The sequence below is a fragment of the Haliotis rufescens genome, unplaced genomic scaffold (genome assembly GCF_023055435.1).
Source record: "Haliotis rufescens isolate VD_foot unplaced genomic scaffold, xgHalRufe1.0.p SCAF_2, whole genome shotgun sequence".
Classification (NCBI taxonomy): domain Eukaryota; kingdom Metazoa; phylum Mollusca; class Gastropoda; order Lepetellida; family Haliotidae; genus Haliotis; species Haliotis rufescens.
Genome location: NW_025963890.1, coordinates 46,079,742 through 46,101,873, shown reverse-complemented (window position 1 = coordinate 46,101,873; position 22,132 = coordinate 46,079,742). Strand labels below are relative to the sequence as shown.

Genomic DNA, 22,132 nt, shown 5'->3' with positions numbered 1-22,132 from the left:
TGTCCAAAAGTCCTCATTACTTCGTAAAATTGATACAAGTGAAGATCTTTGAGAATAATCATAAATGAATTTGTTTCTAATGTCGACATAGAAGGGACAAACAAGAAAAAAGTGATATTCATCACATTCATTCATGTAATGGGAACAAGGCCGCACATCCCCCCGGGTCCCCTCTATTCTTCGTTCCTCTATAGTGTAATAACCGAACACTGGGCCATGGGCCACGGGTCTGTGTGGGAGTAAGTTTATATACAGTTTAAGAGAATGGGATAGTGAGTGTTGTCCGTATGACGTCGTGTCTAAATAGTAGCTAAGTTGCATCACGGTCTGACTGCTTAATGTAGAGTGTGTTTGTTTGTTTGTTTATTTGTTTGAACGCCGCCCTCTGCAGTATTCCAGCTATATATAAATAATCGAGTCTAGACCAGACAATCCTGTGATTGACATCATGAGCATCGATCCACAAAATTGAGATACGATGATATGCATAAACCAAGTCAGCGAGCCTGATCACCCGACCCCGTTAATCGCTTTTTACGACAAGCATAGTCGCCTTTACGGCAAGCATAGTCACCTTTACGACAAGCATAGTCGCCTTTACGGCAAGCAAAGTCACCTTTACGACAAGCATAGTCGCCTTACGACAAGCATAGTCGCCTTTACGGCAAGCATAGTCGCCTGTACGACAAGCATAGTCGCCTTTACGACAAGCATAGTCGCCTTTACGACAAGCATAGTCACCTTTACGACAAGCATAGTCGCCTTTGCTGCAAGCACAGTCACCTTTACGACAAGCATAGTCGCCTTTACGACAAGCATAGTCACCTTTACGGCAAGCATAGTCGCCTGTACGACAAGCATAGTCACCTTTACGACAAGCATAGTCGCCTTTACGACAAGCATAGTCACCTTTAAGACAAGCATAGTCGCCTTTGTGGCAAGCATAGTCGCCTTTGCGGCAAGCACAGTCACCTTTACGACAAGCATAGTCGCCTTTACGGCAAGCATGGTTACCTATTCTAACCTAGAGGACCACACAAAGTGATGAAGGTTAGTATGGCGAAATCGCTGGTCACGCATATGACGCTGACACATCACGATAATACAGGGCAAATCTTGGGTTCGAACTTACGACCAGCAGAATCTGGGGCTGCCTCAGGACCTCTGAATAGCTGTGGTCCTTAGGCCGCTTGACCAGTGACATTAACCCTTCTGTCGGTATACCTAGATGGCAATGGCGAGACTGCTGTTCACGCGATCCAGACACCTCTTTAGGATGCTGATACATTTGCAGTTCATTTGAGATATTTGAACTTCACTGCCATCTTTATTGAAGGTATATACATACCACGTACTTTCGCTAATCATACTTAAAGCACTGACATTCATGTAAAGGTATCAACTATTTTGATCATAATTACTAAATATCTGTCTGATACCGCACGGGACATTGATTACTTCCTTCCCGTATCTCACCAGGACTACTATTACAAGGTGATTTCCAAATGAAACACATCAGTTCACACAGAACTGAATTGTTTAATCAGTGAAGACCACACACGATCTATGAATAATCAATAACTATATTTAAACACACAGTTTAGGTTTACAACAAAAAGCAATACCATGGATCAATTAGGTGGTGGCAGCAATTAGTAACAGGCCCCAGAATTGATATAGTGCATTCGCGAATATTCAGGATATTGTCACTGTTGATTGTCTTGAAAGAGGCCTGTCTCCGACCTTGAATCCAGAAAAGTGTTTGAAGTTTGCAGGAATTTGGTGTTTCCAATTAGGTAGCCAGAAGTAGATTAGGAACAAATCGCCCTCGTGTCGCTTTTATTATATATAGATACAGCCATCCTTCTAGAAACTGTTCCATCTTAAAACTTCTCGAACGACCAACGATGTTCATCTGCACAAGTGCGATATTATAATACGATACAAAAGCAAAAAAAACAACACCCGCTGCTGTCGACTGCGGTTCAAATATGGCCACAACAGCACTTGTTATTTTAATGGTATTTCATTCATTTGATGCAACTGATAATTACAACCAAATATTTCCACTGAAAATGCTGATACATACCATCCACCATGAGTGTTATTTGCCAGTTTAGCAGACTGGAAGCGAAATATAAGAACGGAGATGGTAATACGCTGGGTGATCACTGTGATAATATGTACATATTACAGTCAGGCCGTGAAATCAGTCATTTCATGAACAGCCATATGCCTCTGGCTCATTGTCACAAACTGAACTGATGATTTTAATTTAAACTATGGTGATGGCGGCTGTTGCATTTCAATTGTGGCGTCGAGCCACATACACCTATTTGCAGGTTTTGATAGTATCTTTATTCGTTATGTATTGTAGGCCACAGGCCCATTATACATTACAGAGTATACAGTGAGAGAGAAACATTATAATACAAAGGTATTTAAAAAAAAGGTTTTGTTGTCCTGAGACTGTTCAGGAGTTGTCAGTGCTGATAGGTCTAAAGACTCTTGATGATCTACTGTTGTTGTTGTTGTTGGTTTGTTGTTTAACGCCGCACTCAGCAAGATTCCAGCTATATGACGGCGGTCTGTAAATAAACGAGTCTGGACCAGACTATCCAGTGATCGATATCATGCGCATCGATCCACGCAATTGGGATCGATGCATGCTTCAAACCAACCCAGCGAGCCTGACCACCCAATCCCGTTAGTCGCCTTTTACGACAAGCATAGTCACCTTTTAGGTCAAGCATGGGTTGCTGAAGACCTATTCTACCCCGAAATCTTCACGAGTCCTTGATGATCTACTGAGGCAGGGATGTCGAACTTAGGCCAACTCCGATACAAAACGTGGCTGCATATAAACGACACTGGACGCCAAATTGATGCAAAGAGGCCTTATCAAACTGTACAAATGTTCAATCGGTTGGCCATGTTTGGAAATATTGTCACTCATCCAAGCTAAAAGCATGGCCTTAATATCCCCACTGACTCTTCCTATTGAACACAAGCTCTAGGGATGTCTTGGCTTATCATGAACTAACGTCAAGTCAGGCCAGATTTCTCAGATTTCATTGATGACATGTGCAGTGAGATGAGCCTCGACGTTTTTGGTGCTGGGAGACTGGCAAGCTTTGTTTATCTCTTCAATGATGTTGTATAGTATACATCTTTAGGTATCAGGTAATTAGGATGTTTTTCATATCTCTGTGATAATGCTTGCTTAAAATGATTCTCAAGAGATGGCGATATACTGCAGTAGTTTATAAAAATAAACATAAAATATTAGGTAATGTAAAACAGATACTCATTTCAGTCTTTTGTAACATATGTTCGTCAGTGAGTAAGCATGGTTTTACGCCGCTTTTAAAAATATTCCAGCAATATCACGGCGGGGGACAGCAGACATGGGCTTCACACATTGTACCCATGTCGGGAATCGAATCCGGGTCTTCGGCGTGACGAGCGAACGCTTTTACCACAAGGCTACCCGACCGCCTCGATATGTACGTCTCTAGGTTTATACGTAGTAAGGCTCCTGGAGTGAGCTATTTGTTCTCTTGTACTTACCGTTCACAAATGAAAACCTATGTTTGTCCCTGAAAACGGAAACACAATTGGTTCAGATGTACCTGCGGTATTGCCCCGAACCAATTTGATGGGCACAAGCATCTTCTTAAACAAATCTAACGGCACAGGAGACAACCAAATACCCAACTCGACTAATGATTAGACTAAGTGACCTGACAGATTTAGGAAGAGGATGCATTTCACCCTTTGTATGATAACGTGATCGCTGTAACCAAGTTTGAAAACCGTCTCTGAGCCGTACGCGTAAGCAGGTAAAGAGCTGTAATTCTCTGTAATGCGATGTCCAGTGCCGATCCTAAAGCCAACTGACATAAGAAAGGCAATCAAATTTATTCGTTCATCCGTTTAAGTTTGCAAAAGAAATGAAAATGGTTAAGGCTAATGTTTTTAAAATATTGAATGGCACCGACACATGTCTGAGGAGCAGGAGACCAGGACTCATTGTCTTCATGTCAGCCATCTTCTGTTCCATCAACTCACGGCAACCTTCGATCACTTTACTATTCCCTCCTGTAAGATACACGTACAAATAATGCCTTGGTAATTGTCAGCCAACGTTTAACATTTCCACTACGATAATCTTTTAGGTCAGAGACAAAAGTCCTAGCCAGCAAACGAAAGTTGGTGTTTTTGTTTAATCCCTAAGTTTAATATCTTTAAAAGGTCATTGCAGAGATATTTATTTTTTAAAACTCGAAACCCGCCGACATTGGATTATGTTTTCTCTTCAATCATTTCATCGATATTTTTATTTCTTTTTGCTTTGGGTTCATTAAGACGAAGTTGGTTTCTCATTCGCCTATTTTATGGTTATATTATTCATCAAGACAAGTTTCTGTTGATTAGGGTTAAGATGGCGTTGAGATGAGGATTGAAACGAACGTGAGGCAGTGAATCATGAAATATTCATCATTGTCAAAAAGTGTTTAACATTGCGATGGATTATTCAACATTGTGACGAAGTATTCAACATTGTGATGATGTCTTCAACATTGTGATGAATCATTCAACATTGTGATGATGTATTCAACATTGTGATGAAACATTGAACATTGTGATGATGTATTTAACATTGTGGCGAAGTATGCAGCACTGTGATGAAGTATTTAACATTGTGATGACGCATTCAACACTGTGACGAAGTATTCACCATTTTGATGAGCTCTACAACATTGTGATGACACATTTATCATTATGATGGCGTATTCACCATTGTAATGATGTATTCAACATTGTGATGAAGCATATGTATTTAATTTCATTGTGATGAAGCATTCAACATTGTGATGAAGCATTCAACATCATTGAGATGGAGCATTCAACATCATTACGATGAAGCATTCAACATTGTGATGAAGTATTCAACTGTGTGATGAATTGTTCAACATTGTGATGAAGTATAAGTATTCAACATCATTGTGATGAAGCATTCAACACCGTGAAGGTGTGCTGCAATATGGTTTGTGATTACAACCGTTTCTTCAATCGCATTCAAAGCCCTCTTTGAAATACCCTTCAATAGTTCTAAACTGTAGCCCCAAACTTGATACGAACGCGGAACCCTATTCCTTACAGATTGAGTTTCGAAAATGCATATAAGACCAATTTTCTTGTTAATGATGAACGAGTTGTTTTAAGGATTTCAACTTCCCTATTCCAACAGACATGGGTCCACACAATGTGTTTGCTTCCATAGATCGGATATTTGTTGAGATTGCGGAGCTGCCGAAGGCGTCCAACTGCTCACTGAGCCCCTTTGCGGTGCTAATGTGTAATGATTAATGAAATGTTGTATCATCATGCCGTGCGACACGCAACTACACCGACAGGAGTCATGCCAATGGCTGGCTCCGTAAGTAGCAGTGTTATGCTCACGTGCTGCGTCATATATGGCAATGAATGGTTACGCGAGGCATTTCAGTGCAGTATATGTAGGTCAGCTGGGAATTCTACCATTCCTAGGTCCAACATCCTGTATATTTAGAACATCGGAATAACGATGTGGCAGACAATGGCACCAGGGATTGGAACACACGGTCAGCGGAACAAGGACAGGCGAGAATTAAATTTCCTCGTGTCGTTAGAAGGCAACTTCTGGAGCAGATACGTATCTGGAATATCAATAACTATATCTGAGAAAATAATCCGGTAGTGATACCAGACTCAACCTCTAGACCATTCACGCATCTCAACTACAGTTCCAGTCCCTGTAGGCGAATATAGTCGACATTTCGCCGTTTGGCCGAGTCCCTTATGGCAGCCATTATCGGACTTCGCATAGAATCTGTGTAAACTTTCACAAAAGGCACAGAAACTTGTGAGAGATGTAAAAAATCCTTCCTGATGAAGTAGTAATTCCAAAAAAAAGACATTTACGTGGGCCGTATTCAAGGCACCTACATAAGGAGCACATACAGTCCTTCAAGCAATTAGATTGTGTGGGAAGTCTCTTACATTTTCATCAACGTACGATCAAAGGACTGGGTAGTCCTAAAATAGCGTTTCAAATTCCCAGGATTTTGTTGAACCTATAAACCTTTCTTTTTTCATTTTGATATAAAGAGATGGAAATAATAGGACGGCCAGAAGTGCTATACTACAAAATAAATAAATAATAATTGCCTTGTTTTATATTTTCAATTCCGTAAGGGATCAAAACAATCCATACTTATAGCTCCATTACGGTTGTGACAAAAAACATAATGCTCCCTGTAACGTTAAATGTTAAATGTTAACTGTCGATGAAATGCTGCATGTGCACTATGTTAATACTGTGTATGGGGGCGGTCGGGTAGCCTAGTGGTTAAAGCGTTCGCTCGTCACGTCGAAGACCCGGGATCGATTCCCGACATGGGTACAATATGTGAAGCCCATTTCTGGTGTCCACGCCGTGATATTGCTGGAATATTGCTAAAGGCGGCGTAAAACCATACTCACTCATTCACTCACTAATACTGTTTATGGACATCGTGTCGTGTTAAACAGGCTGTTTTCTCTGGTTAGATTTTACCTAACTACTAAACAACGGAAAGGATATGACAGTTAAATATACACGGCATGGGTTTCGTTGTACTACAATCAATCAGGGGTAAAAGGGAACAAACTAATGATATGGCAGACTAGGGTTGGTCACAGTCCTAACAAGTTAGACTCAAATAATTCAATTCCACTGTTTTTCACGTTGACAAAGTTTATGAGTGACTGAGTGAGTATGGTTTCACGACGCTTTTAGCAATATTCCAGCAATATCACGGCGGGGGACACCAGAAATGGGCTTCACACATTGTACCCATGTCGGGAATCGAACCCGGGTCTTCGGCGTGACGAGCAAACGCTTTAACCACTAGGCTACCCGACCGCCCCGACAAAGTTTATGAATGATACCAGTTCATGATTACCCTTATAGTGGTTAAAATCACCCCTTTTCAAGGGCAGGAAGCAAGTACTATACTTACAGCAAAGGGCCCAAAACTGTTACCAAATCTGTATAATTTCCAAAATTACGGCCGAAATTGACCTCGATAATGCTTAGATAATATGTCCCTTAGAACACCAAAATACATTGTACGAAAGGCTTGTTTTTCAATATTTGCTCGGTTGGAATTTCATTTTCATTGTCAAATGTTTCAACGTTTATAAGTCAAAATTATATTTTTGTTGGTTCTTAACTCATCATGCAATATTAGGACATACAGCGAAATGTTTTCCTGACATCCCACACCGACCACTGTTTGTACATCAGATTGGAAAGGTCACAACATACATCATATCAGTCACAGATGCCAGTACCAATATGTCTGACTCTGTCAAAGAGCATGGAGTCTGCATAGTCTGCCAGGTTATCCATGGAGACCCAAGTGAATCATATGTCAAAGCTGCTACTTTAACCTCCTGCTATCCCTTATATTCGACGACCCGTGAAGATTCCGGGGTAGAATAAGTCTTCAGCATCCCATGCTTGCCGTAAAAGGTGACTATGCTTGTCGTAAAAGGCGACTAACGGGATCGGGTGGTCAGGCTCGCTGACTTGGTTGATGCATGGCATCTTTCCCAAATGCGTGGATTGATGCTCATGATATCAATCACTGGATTGTCTGTTCCAGACTCGATTATTTACAGACCGCCGTCGTATAGCTGGAATATTGCTGAGTGCGGCGTTAAACAACAAACCAACCAACCTTATATTCGACAGTTTCTTGCTCCCAAAGTCACACATGCACTTGTTCGTGTTCTCGTTAATCATGACTCTACTATTGCAACAGTATCCTATCTGGCCTCAGCTGTGGGTTCATTGACAAGCTGCAGAAGACAGCTGCACTTGACAGCTCATCCAGACTTGAGAACATTATAGCTGTGCTCATGAACTTCCATTGCCTACCAGGCTATATTTAGAGGATACGGTTCAACACAAACATTATTTAAATCAAATTTTTGTGTTGAACCGTATCTTCTAAATATCAATATTGATGAATGTCGTACTGCGCTTTCCCGCTTTCGTTGTAGTTCTCATACACTCCATATTGAAATGGGGAGATATCATAATGTCCCAAGAGACCAAAGACTGTAAACGCTGTAACATTGGGCTTATCGAAAACGAATACCATTTTCTGTTAATTTGTAAAACAAATAACAACCTTAGAAACAAATATATTCCGGGAAAATATTATGTCAATCCTACATTACATAAATTTAACATACTGTTGTCATCATGCCATGCTGAAATCATGAAAAACCTCTCATTATATATATGACATGCCATGAATATTAGAAGCTCGTTAATGTCCATTGTGGACCTGACTATCTAAATGTACAAGGGGCCGATGGCCTACAGTGCGAAATGAATAAGAAATATCAACCTGGCGTCAAGATGATTATTATTTACAGATTAAAATAAATACATGCAGTAAAGAGGATTTGAGAGATCTTGGTACAGTCAGGCTGGTTAGGCTCATCATCAGCTCAGGGCCCTTGCCCCCTCTACACGCAGCCCAGACAGCGAATGGGACTTCTCCCTGGAAGCACTGCCTAGTTGAACCCATCCAGAACGTTTCGGGGAATGTGGAGGCTCGTCAACACTGCAGCCTTCTGTAATACCCAGATTGTCAGAAGGGATGTATTCCTGGCAGCAAACCCGGGTACTCTCCGAATGTCAGTCAACAGATTGGGAGGTGCCAAACCTAAGGCACCGAAAACAATGGGGAGTACAACTTGGTACATGTACTTGGGATGCAAGTGTAATATTTTGTAACGGTAACCGAGGTCAGCATATTTGCCATATTTTCCCACATTCGTGTCAAAAGGAACAGAGAAATCAATTGGATTTATCAAAAATGACAAGGTCAGGTGTGTTTGCCTGGAAACATCTGAGGCTGTATACTGGCCTATTCCAAAGAATTTTGTAATTGTCATTTTCCGCGACGAACTCTATGTATTCTGGGTCGTATCGTGGATTGACCTCCCAGTGAAAACCACAAGCATGGCGAAGACGGCAATAAAAGGATCGAACCTGCCATCAGGTCGCTTATAAGCATCAAAATCTCTGCACTTGTACACAGCAGACGTTATTAAAATTAACTTGCAGAAGCTGGACTTTCTACTTCATCGATCATTTGATTGTCTGGTTTGTTTACAAGCTGCGTCTCATGGCAGGAATACTGCTAGGCTGCGTCAGGCAACAAATTCTTACTTTATGATGCAAATTATATGAATGGCGGGTGCTACCGGTAGGGCAGGACATGATTACCCTTTTCGTGAACACCTGGTGTCATCACTGATTTTCAGTGGTCCATTCATATATTTTCCACTTTTCAGTCCAGCCTTCATCCAAGAACGATGATGTTTGTTATTGTTATTACTAATATTATCATACTAATTCTATCAAATTGCAGGATCTGTAATTAAAACGGCTGGGCTCGACTTGCTGTTTCATATACAGAACCGTAAGCCATCTGGTAATTATATGAGAAAAATGTATCTGTTCGCTGTCATTTTTGGGCCAATTACTCGAACATAATTCTGCATGAATCTTTGTCATTGGGTATGCAGTATGCATGCAGTATTTGCAGTAGCACACCATACATATTTTGCATTTGTTCATTCATTTTTGAAGTGTTATCTATGAAAACAGCTCAATTCTGATCCAACTTAACACATGGCCTCCATATGAAAATGCTACCTTTGCCAATAACTCGGTAGTTTCTTTATCATTGATAACGTCATTATCCCTCACGTATTGGCGGGTACAGTAATGCAAGTTACATGTTGTGTGTATTTATCGTGAGCCCGCTCTGGCCTTCACGTTCGAATATATTCCATCAATTTACAGTTACTCGGGGAGTCTATTTGCATCATCTCTACAACAATTACCGGTTTAATGAAGCTTCACTCTTCTCATCCTTGTAGTGACCTCAGAAGTCCAATAAAAATATATCATCAATATTGCAAGGCGAGCTATATTGAAATCAAGCCGTGTTGTCCCACTTAGCCATTTATTGATACATCAATGTCTAATGTAATATTATCGTACTAGAGTTTATTGCGTGGAACCACGATTCTTTACATAGGTTGATTAAGGACGCTTGTTATCTCTCTTTTATATTAAATTAGTTTCTACGTTGCTACACATATTTTTTTATTGGTCAGGTGAGCGCCGGTTCTGAAAACTTATAACTGGTTGAGAGAATTGCAATAGGGAATTCATCAGTGAAGATGATAATACTGTCCATTTGCACTAATTATATTCAACATCGCGTGTCTCCTGTTATGTTGCGTAATAATATGCATTTACAAAGTGAAACCCGGAGACTTGATGTAATTATTTTCGGAATTTTGCATTGTAAAATAAAACCTTTACCATTTGTTCTTTTCAGATCTGTTATTAAAATGCATATATATCAATGGCACATTTGTGAAAATGTGATTAGTTGCCTTAGGTCATGTAGTGTGAACATTTAAGAGTGAGTGAGTTTGGTTGAACACCGCTTTTAACAGTATTCCAGAATCACGGCGTGTTATAATTAGCATGATGTGGGAGGAAAGCCCGAAGTGATGCAGGTCTTGTGTATTTTCAACAGAGTGACTGTATTTCAAATAATAAGACACAGGGAGTGAATGTGCTTTGATTTTACGCGGTTTTCATCGATGCTTCAGCCAAATTTCCTCGAGGGTCACCAAGAATGGCTTCACTACGGTACTTCCTTGTGAATTCGAGCGCGCGTCTTCGGGTGACGTGCCAAGACTTCATTATCTCGTCTCCTTCGTTTCATAATTGTAAACGTACGTTCTTATAACCCACTGTATAATTACTGCCAGCATCCATATTCTTCAATTGATCAAATTTGTTTTGACGAAAACATGTCCCATTTTAGAGCTATGTTTAACCAAGTACATAGTGCCCTCTGGGAAGAGAGTCTGATACCGTAGAGTAGACGTTGCACTGTGTGACACGGTGCTTCGGAAGCAGTGGTAGTGATGGTGTAGTAGTCGTTGAAGATGGCGGACAGAAGGCACGATTTGTGCCTTAGGTTTGGACCGAACCTTAATCTTGTTTTTTTTCTAAAAGTAGAGTTCTAAAAAATGACGACATTGTTAGTTTTAACAGAAGGGAAAAGTGTCGAAGACGATTTTGTTAGTTTAAACAGACAGGGAAAGTATCAACAACGACCTCGTTATTGTTAACAGTAGGAGAAATTGTGAATACGAAAAAACTCATCCTCGTGATAGAACGAAAACATACTTGCTTGTTTACTGTTGTTTATACATGACGTACGTATTATGTTAAGGACTTAAACACATTACTTAACATGTTTAGATCGTTAAATATGTAAGATCTAAACATGGCTTGTATGTGTTTACATTCTAAACGCATTTTTTTCAAATGTATCTGGCACGTTATTCATGCCAAAACGCCCAACTCGTGAATTTAGTAGCATATGTTTTTTTTGTAGACATGTGACGGAAACAATCAAAGACCATTCACAAGTTTAATGTTTTTACGTAGCATATATATCTTCACACACAGTTCATGATGCCGTGAACAAACGAGACAATGGTTTTAAAAAATACCCTGAGAATCAAGATGACGCAAGTCAAAATCAGTAGGTCAATTTACATATCAAAATGTTTATTAACAAATAAGAAATATATATTAGTACATGCCCATACCCTTCACAGAGGGCGGTCGGGTAGCCTAGTGGTTAATGCGTGCGCTCGCCAAGCCGAAGACCCGGGTTCGATTCCCGACATGGATGCAATGAATGAAGCCTATTTCTTGTGTCCCCCGCCGAAATATTGCTGGAATAGTGCTAAAAGCGGCGTAAAACCATACTCACTCACTCCTTCACAGAATTTCTTCCCGTTGAGCACAGACAGGTATTATACATAATATTTGAAAGTTTACCTAAGTCAGATGTTAGGCATAACAACTGAATTTGAAAAAGTAAGAATACAGAATGACTTTGTTTATTCATACATATTAACATAGTAACATGATAAACAAACACTTTCATGGAGATTATTTGACTCAAGTAACCACACAATGTTATCAATGGTCAGCACATGACATTTTCATAGACATCTTACTTTGACATGGCTTATTGGATTAGCATGGATCTTGATTAACATATTATTGAAAAGTCAGTCTGCAACACTAGGTCTTGTAGCACGAAAGGCTGGAATGACATCTTGAATTGCACATCAACGTGCTTCGAAACCCCGACATCTAATTGTCTCACATCTCTTTTATCAGCAAAATTGACTCGCACAAATCGCTGTCCACAAGAGTTTGATTGCTGCTGGAACAGGTGTCCGAAGAGAGATAACAGTTTCAGTGGATACGACAGCCATCGTGTGGAGAAGTGCCACTGACGTCGAAGTTCAAAACACCAGGGGTGCATTGCAAAGCGCCAATCGCTTGCAAGCGATGTACAGCGATTTGCCTCACAACAGTGCGCTAACTCTCAGCCGCTTGCAAACGAAATAATCGCTGGCTGAGGTCGCTTCATTCTCAAACCAAAATGGCGGCTTACTTTGACAGCGGAACAAGAAATTCTTGACTGGATCAACGAGGAAAAGAGCAAAGGCAGCTAACACCCCATCATCCTCAGCCTGCTCTACATCTTCAAAGTAGTCATAAATTCCATCAGCTAGTCATCGAGCCTCTTCTATTACGTTCTTCATTACGCCAAGGCAACCAAGCGCTAGTTGCGCCGCCATTTTGGAAGAGTGCGCAAGCGCTTCGAACTGTTGCAGACACCGGGATGAGCGATTAATTTGCTTTCTCTTAGCGGTTCGTGGCTCGCAACGCGCCCGAGACTGTACGGCAATAGTGCAACATGTTGTAAGTTATATCTGTCACGATTACCATGACATCACCAGCCTTTACCACAGATAACAGAATTTGACTTCTTTTCATCATCTTCTCAGCTTCTTGTTGTGATTCTGTTTCGTTGTTTGCGGATGTTGTTCTGTGTGATGGTGACGGTGGATATGTCATCAGATGATGCTGTCTCAGATGATGGTGTTGAAGTAGGCGTGATATCAGGTGATGTATTGCCGAAGATGTGGCAGATGGGGCAGCCTTAGTGCATGTCTCAGCAGATACAGTTGGAGCTGAAATCTGGAAATTACTTCCTTTGGGAGATCGACAGATGTCAAACACCTTTTGGCATCGGAGCCCAAAGGGCAGCAAAAGGCGACCTCTGGTTTCCGTTATGAGTTCATCCGCAACAGGACGAACAGCAACTAGTACGCCACATTTGCGGTTACAAATTGTACATACGTACACTTTCTCATCATACATTGCTATGCTATTCCATTTAAACGAGATGCCAAGTGTTTGTTGTTTTGGAGACAACTTTATTGGAGTTACTCTCGAACTTTCTTATATGTGATAAAGCGAGAAACCAACTCACTTTTTTGTTTTGGAGACAACTTTATTGGAGTTACAATCTAACTTCCTTATATGTGATAAAGTGAGCGAGTGAGTTAGTTCCAGTTATATCGCGGCGTGTCAGCTTAATGTGGGAGGAAAGCCCGAAGTGATGCAGGTCTCGGACGTTTACCACTTCGGTGAAACCCACGAGCACGGGTATGGTGCTGACAAACCTAGAAACATAATCGGGGCGAACCGGGATTCGAACCCACAATCATAGGTTTCTGGCGTTGCCAAGGGGCGCAACTCTGCACAGCGAATCGTGGCGCCTCAGACGATTGGGCCACCCGTGCCCCCATAAGTTATAAAGCGAGAAACCAACTATCACTGTGTGTTTTTGGAGACAACTTTATTTAAGTAACAATCAAACTTCCTTATATTTGATAAAGCGAGAAACCAACTATCCTTCTTGTTTTCATCAATCATATAACTCTCTATGCTGTTCCATTCTGTTTATTAAGTCTAAAATCTAAGGCACAGTTTCAAGAATTGTGTATTGGCTGAAAACCACCTGAAAATTGCAGGTATTATTTGTTTTTTTTCTCCAAAATCTGCTCCACTGCAATGTTAAGAGGGCACCTGCCTTACACGTATCGGTCGTTTCTCGGACATTTATCAAAATCATATCAAAGTCATATGGGGATATTTACAAAAGAGATACCTGGAAAGTCAGTAAATATGATGGTAATGAAACCTGGGGCCTGAATTAAAAAAAACCCGCGTGTTTATAACAGTACAATTGAAATTCTGAACCTGGAAACATAAATAGAACATCTTCCCTGTAATCACTTCTAAACGCTAACTTGATGTGACTAAAAGAACGCTGCAGTGGGAATTGTAATCATTATTCTTTGATCAACGTCAACACCTGCATTTTCGAGTCATCATATGATTGACTGTAGCCTTAATAATCACGGGGGCACGGGTGGCCGAGTCGTCTAAGGCGCCGCGATTCGCTGTGCGGAGTTGCGTCCCTTAGGCACGCCAGAAACCTATGATTGTGGGTCCGAATCCCGGTTCGCCCCGATTATGTTTCTAGGTTTGTCAGCACCATACCCGTGCTCGTTGGTTTCACCGAAGTGGTAAACGTCTGAGACCTGCATCACTTCGGCCTTTCCTCCCACACTAAGCTGACACGCCGCGACATAACTGGAATACTGTTAACAGCGGCGTTAAACCCAACTCACTCACTCACTCACTTAATAATCACAGCGAGTCCCGGATCAGAGATGATCTTATTAAGTCTGTGTGTTGATATAGTAGTCCATATTGAAAAAAAGGTCATCTGGCTGTAGGTCAGTGGTAATATCCATCATGTTAGATAAAGCTCCGTTTCCCCTCCTGATTAGATGAAGTGGGCGAATCATTGTAATGTAATGTGCAACTCTATTCCATTCCTAAAATATATTTGTCCTCGGACCCTGTGGGGGCCTGGCTGCATTATTTTTAAGGAAGGCTGACAGAAGAGGACAGTGGTTAAAACGCACCCCTACTTTTTCACTTGGACAAAACTTTCTAGTTGAATATATAAGAAAAATACACCTCTTTCTCCCTGTGTTTATACTGTTTGAGTCACCCTTGCGTGATGCACGTGGACTGTGTTATTTTTGTCTGTTCTGCTGTCCATGGCTCAATACAATTTCCGGGAGTCCTAAACGATTAGTGTATCCAGATAATGAACAATGTACAACCAGCTGTCCATTCATGAACCATAATGGTGCGTTTACATAACAGAATGACGTCACAGAGCGTTTTAACACTGAATTGGTGGCACCTTGCGCTTGTAAAAGCTTTGGCGTGTCACACTCAAGACTTGCTTGTCACAAAGGGTTCGAGTCCCCAGACAGGTACATCCTGTTTTAATAGTGCTGGAAAATTGTGAGTCACAGTCGCTGCAACAATCCAGAGAGACAATCGATCGTGACACCGGGAATGGTAAAAATTAAACCTGGTTCTTTGGCATGACGAGAGAATGCTCGACCAATGAGGTTACCACCCCTCCCCACTGGCAGAGAGCATCCATCAGTTGAAGGATGCGGTTACATCACAATACGCTCCGTAACATAAGATACGTGTGTGTCAATTTGAAATATCAAAACAAACGATTCCATATTACACCCGACATTAAGTAGGAGTACACAATATGCTTGCTTGTTTATATTTATGCCCAAAACGGTTCAAAGTTGTTCTTATCCAAAGCTATTCTCGTGATGAATATAAATAGGAAATATAAAGTTGCTTTCCAAATCAGTTTAATGTTATCATTTACAGTGACGTTTTTCTTGTTTCATGATAACTTCAATATGTACGTATGTCAATCTATACTACTCAAAAGAAGTTAAAGAACATCCAATTCTTTCATATTACAATAGTTAATCTGACAGGACAGAAGTATTTACATCACAAAAGTCGTGCACAATATGCATAAAAAGCACATATACGACTCAAAAGAAGTGGCATGACAGATTAACTATACAATATGAAAGCATCGGGTGTTTTTTAACTTCCTTTGAGTAGTAGTAAAGGTTTATTTCAGTAAATCAGGCCACAGGCCCATTTTACAATATATATTCAAGCATTAAAACATGTTGCGCCACAAGTGCATGTAGTAATAGCAATACTAATCAGTACAAGGGTATACGTATCTGAGACCATATACATATGGTGGTAGAATTAGTAGTTTATATAATGGAAAACTGCTTGCTCCTCATTTTAAGAGCAAAGAATGTAAACTTGGCAAGATTATTGATTGTGAAAGCATTACTGGTGGTAAATAAAACTTTACATTTATGCTCTGATGGAGATGTATACTAATAACTTGGCAGAAAGTTTCTTCTAAGATCGTCATAAAACGGACAAACTAAACGAACATGGTATTCTGTTTCTGCACTTGGAATGATACAAAATGGACAAAGTCTTTCATATTTTGGAATACCTAACTTTCTACCCTGTGATACCATAAGATCACTGCTCGACGTGCGAAACTGTGAGAGAGTGACTTCCTTTGAGTAGTATATATGGATATTATATGGTGCACAGCAATTGTGATGAAAATCCTTCTGTCATGACAGATTAACTATAGCAACATGAAAGAATCGTGTGTTCTTTAACTTTTTTTAAGTAGAAAATATGCATTTCATATAATGCACATCAATTGTGATGGAAATCCTTCTGCCATGACAGATTAACTATAGCAACATGAAAGAATCGTGTGTTCTTTAACTTCTTTTGAGTAGAAAATATGCATTTCATATCATGCACAGCAATTGTGATGAAAATCCTTCTGTCATGACAGGTTAACTATAGCAACATGAAAGAATCGTGTGTTCTTTAACTTCTTTTGAGTAGAAAATATGCATTTCATATAATGCAGAGCAATTGTGATGAAAATCCTTCTGTCATGACAGATTTACTATAGCAACATGAAAGAACCGTGTGTTCTTTAACTTCTTTTAAGTAGTAAATATGCATATCATATAATGCACAGCAATTGTGATGAAAATCCTTCTGTCATGACAGATTAACTATAGCAACATGAAAGAACCGTGTGTTCTTTAACTTCTTTTAAGTAGTAAATATGCATATCATATAATGCACAGCAATTGTGATGAAAATCCTTCTGTCATGACAGATTAACTATAGCAACATGAAAGAATCGTGTGTTCTTTAACTTCTTTTAAGTAGTATATATGCATATCATTTGATGCGCAACTATTGTGATGCAGCACTCATATAACGTTTGATGCTAGTCTGTCTTACAGACCCTGATACAAATATATATCAAATACAGCCCATGCAAGTCTATAATGTTTGGCAAGTCTAGAATACTGCAGTATCTGAAAATGAAGAGATTCACTGGGCTCCTTTTTATTATATTTTTATTAAGATAACTGAACAACTGTTTTTTTCTGTACGATATGTTCATTTCAGAGACTAGATGTTAGTCTAGTGTAATGCGGATGGTGGCCAATAGAAATAGAGGTCAGCTGAAGGTCACACTGTCCACGTGCCATGTTGCATCATATTTACTGTGTGAGTGAGTTAGTTGAAGGGTTTACCTTCACAGCAGTGTGTGCCTTGATCGACCCTGGATCAGGCAAACCACTTACAGCAGGGTGATCGATTCACGCAACCTTGGCAAGAGGACAAAAAATGACCATGGTCACAGCTTGGAGTGGGTCATTTTGCTTCTTGGTGAATACTTTCTATACAAGGTGAGGAAGTCGGGACAGAATAGCTCCCAGTATCGACAGGTGGGATTACGGGTTTGAATAGATCTCCAGCAACCTAGGTTGGACGTGACAGGCGACCATTTGGATCGGGTTGTCAGGCTCAGTGACTTGGTTGTTTGCATGTCCTCCTTCCCCGACGGCGTGGACGGTGCTCACAACATCAATCACTGTTTGTTTCGTCCAGACTCGATTCTTACACACCGCCGTCATATAGCTGGTGCAGCGGTAAAGAACAAACCAAACAATGATTACAACGTCATACGGCAGAATGTCAAGGCCAATTGTCATCCTGCACGACGGCTTTCATCATGCCATCGTCCATCGTTCCACTGACCTTGACCCGACTACTTCCATCCAGTCCTGATACACTTGGAAAAAAAGCTGACTGTGCGCATTCCAACATTCACTCACTGATTCTAAACTAGGTTAATGTTGAAAGACAATACTATAGAGTTCCCCCAAGAAACCGGAGATCGCAGATCTCTGACGAAACCAAGCGCTAGGTGCATTACCACAGGAAACAGCACTGTAAACCAGACAACGCCACAAGACATTATCGTACCCGTCAATCGCTCAGTGAGTGAGTTTGGTTTTACGCTGCTTTTAGCAATATTCAAGTAATATCACGGCGGGGAACACCAGAAATGGGCTTCACACATTGTACCCATTTCGGGAATCGAACCCAGGCCTTCGGCTTGACGAGCGAACGCTTTAACCACTGAGCCACCCGATCGCCCTCAATCGCTCAGCAGGTCTATCCGCTACACAATGGAGTTGTTCCTTTCTTCCTTCCATCAAAGATTGGATGTCTCCTTTTGTTGAAGTTTCAAACGCATGCTCAGAGAATATGACTGTTTGTATTTCATCTGTTAAATAGAATACGTCGTTTATTATTCATGAAGTTTGCTTTGTTTATCGTATTCTGCTTAGGATCCCTGTTAACTGTGTGTACCAGGAACTTGAGTTACATACGATATGTTTCTACATCGGAGAGCTTTACAACAGGATTAAGGGTAAGGCAGAGGTAAGAAAAATACTTATGGTTTGGACAGCCCGACTGATCAATCGTACCCTGTACGGCCCTGACATTTTGATCAAATCTGCACCTACTCATCAAATCTCATATTTGAAAAAAGAATATCTTTGGCTTTTGCTTGTCCCCTATCCCAGGGGAAATCTAGTACTTGTAATATCTGTTTCATGTGAAATGAGTACTAATCAGTACTAATAGTACTAATCTGTTTCATATTGCATGAAGGACCCCTTGGGAATACCGGGGACCATGTTTCCTCATTAACCCATATTTGTATCAAGGATCGCCTAAATAAACTAGTGGGTGGATACACTGTGATTATTCCAGTACTCATTGAGTGCGCCTATGTGAATGTTTAATAACGCTTCCATCAATAGCTGGACAGAGAATTGACGGTCTAAAACATCTAAAGCAATGGATGTACGTTTAAAGCCTCAACATCCAACGACGTGAAATTCAAGGCATACATGAATTATTAGAGTTGTCAAAATATCACGAGCCAGTTGATACAACATGTACGATGTATGTGATGACGTCAATTGGCTCGCGGCATCGTTGCCAGGTGAGAACATGGAACATGATTTGGAAACTTTGACCGCGGCTCTCATGCGGGACGATCAAAAGATTACGACGTTTGTGTGTGTGTTTGTATTTGTGTGTGTTAGAGAGAGAAAGAGAGAGAGAGAGAGAGAGGGGTGTGTGTGTGTGTGTATGTCAGCGTGCGTGTGTGAGAGAGTGTGTGTGTGTGAGAGAGAGAGAGTATGTTCGAGTGTCTTGTGTGTTTATTTGCGTTTTGTATGTTATATGTGAGTGTTGTGTACGTTGTATGTGTGCGTTGTGTATGTTTTATGTGTGCCTTGTGTATGTTATATGTGAGTGTTGTGTATGTTGTATGTGTGCGTTGTGTATGTTGTATGTGTGCGTTGTGTATGTTGTATGTGTGCGTTGTGTATGTTATATGCGCGCGTTGTGTATGTTGTATGTGTGCGTTGTGTATGTTATATGTGAGTGTTGTGTATGTTGTATGTGTGCGTTGTGTATGTTGTATGTGTGCGTTGTGTACGTTGTATGTGAGTGTTGTGTATGTTGTATGTGTGCGTTGTGTATGTTATATGTGACTGTTGTGTATGTTGTATGTGTGCGTTGTGTATGTTGTATGTGTGCTTTGTGTATGTTATATGTGAGTGTTGTGTATGTTGTATGTGTGCGTTGTGTATGTTATATGTGAGTGTTGTGTATGTTGTATGTGTGCGTTGTGTATGTTATATGTGAGTGTTGTGTATGTTGTATGTGTGCGTTGTGTATGTTGTATGTGTGCGTTGTGTATGTTGTATGTGAGTGTTGTGTATGTTGTATGTGTACGTTGTGTATGTTATATGTGAGTGTTGTGTATGTTGTATGTGTGCGTTGTGTATGTTGTATGTGTGCGTTGTGTATGTTGTATGTGAGTGTTGTGTATGTTGTATGTGTGCGTTGTGTATGTTATATGTGAGTGTTGTGTATGTTATATGTGAGTGTTGTGTATGTTATATGTGAGTGTTGTGTATGTTGTATGTGTGCGTTGTGTATGTTGTATGTGAGTGTTGTGTATGTTGTATGTGTGCGTTGTGTATGTTATATGTGAGTGTTGTGTATGTTGTATGTGGGTGTTGTGTATGTTGTATGTGTTCAATCCAAGAGAACTTTGGACGCGGCTCTCATGCGGGAAGATCAAAAGATTATGACGTTTGTGTGTGTATGTGTATTTGTGTGTTAGAGAGAGATGGGAGGGGTGGACGGTGGGGGTGTGTGAGGGGGAGAGTGTGTGTGTGTCAGCGTGCGTGTGTGAGTGTGTGTGAGAGAGAGAGAGTGTGTTCGTGTGTCTTAAGTGGTTTGTTTGCGTTTTGTATGTTGTATGTGAGTGTTGTGTACGTTGTATCTGAGTGTTGTGAATGTTATATGTGAGTGTTGTGTATGTTGTAAATGTAGGTTGTGTATGTTGCATGTATGCGTTGTGTTTGTTGTATCTGAGTGTTGTGAATGTTATATGTGAGTGTTGTGAATGTTGCATGTGTGCGTTGTGTATGTTGTTTCTGAGTGTTGTGAATGTTATATGTGAGTGTTGTGTATTTTATATGCGCGCGTTGTGTATGTTGTATGTGAGTGTTGTGAATGTTGTATGTGTGCGTTGTGTATGTTGTATCTAAGTGTTGTGAATGTTATATGTGTGCGTTGTGTATATTGTATGTGAGTGTTGTGAATGTTGTATGTGTGCGTTGTGTATGTTGTATGTGAGTGTTGTGAATGTTATATGTGAGTGTTGTGAATGTTGTATGTGAGTGTTGTGTATGTTGTATGTGTGCGTTGTGTATGTTGTATGTGAGTGTTGTGAATGTTGTATGTGAGTGTTGTGTATGTTGTATGTGTGCGTTGTGTATGTTGTATGTGAGTGTTTTGAATGTTGTATGTGAGTGTTGTGTATGTTGTATGTGTTCGTTGTGTATGTTATATGTGAGTTTTGTGAATGTTATATCTGAGAGTTGTGCATGTTGCATGTTGCATGTGTGCGTTGTGTTTTGCGTGTAGTATATATGCGCGTTGCGTATGTTGTTGTGTTGTGTGTCATACGGAGTTAACTAACGATATTATCTTAACATTCGTTACGAACTTGTCGTTCATCTGATAGTATACCTATACACGCAGCATTTCAGCCCTCGTGGCTCATTGTTCATTAATATTTAACTTTTTATGAAAAAATAAAAAAGACATCGATATACATTCATGCAATATTTACCTAAACATATGGTTTTGAGAATGCAGTGAGTGAGTGAGTATGGTTTTACGCCACTTTTAGCAAGATTCCAGCAATATCACTGCGGGGAACACCAGAAATGGGCTTCACACATTGTACCCATGTCGGGAATCGAACCTGGGTTTCGGCGAGACGAGCGAACGCTTTAACCACAAGGCTACCCGACCGCCCCTTTGAGAATGCAGGAGTTTCAAGACTACAAAGAACAAATTAAGTTAATATTCACAATACGTGACAAAACCCTATTTTTCATAAGAAATCAGTGCTGAAAGAGTCGATTACGATTCCGACTATATCATGAGCATATATGTTTATGAACCACGATCAAATGGTGATAGCACCAGGCGTTCGGGAAAAGCTGAGCGAAAAAGACGCGACCATCTGAGAGTTTTCAAGCAAATAAAGTGTCAACGTTGGTTGGAAGGTTCAACTTCTTTCCTTAGCTTGTTCACGAAGAGAAGATAGACCCGCCATCAGAAATTTACCTGACTTTTAGTCAGGTGAGCTAAAGGTCATTTATATGTTTCGTGAAAACGGTGTGAAACGCCTTTTGT

General features: G+C 40.5%; 1 protein-coding gene across 2 annotated transcripts in view; it reads right to left on the bottom strand.

Annotated features, from left to right (window-relative positions):
• LOC124142184 (orexin receptor type 2-like) overlaps positions 1-22,132 on the bottom strand; it is a 60,682-nt gene that overhangs the window by 37,620 nt on the left and 930 nt on the right. The window lies entirely within an intron of this gene.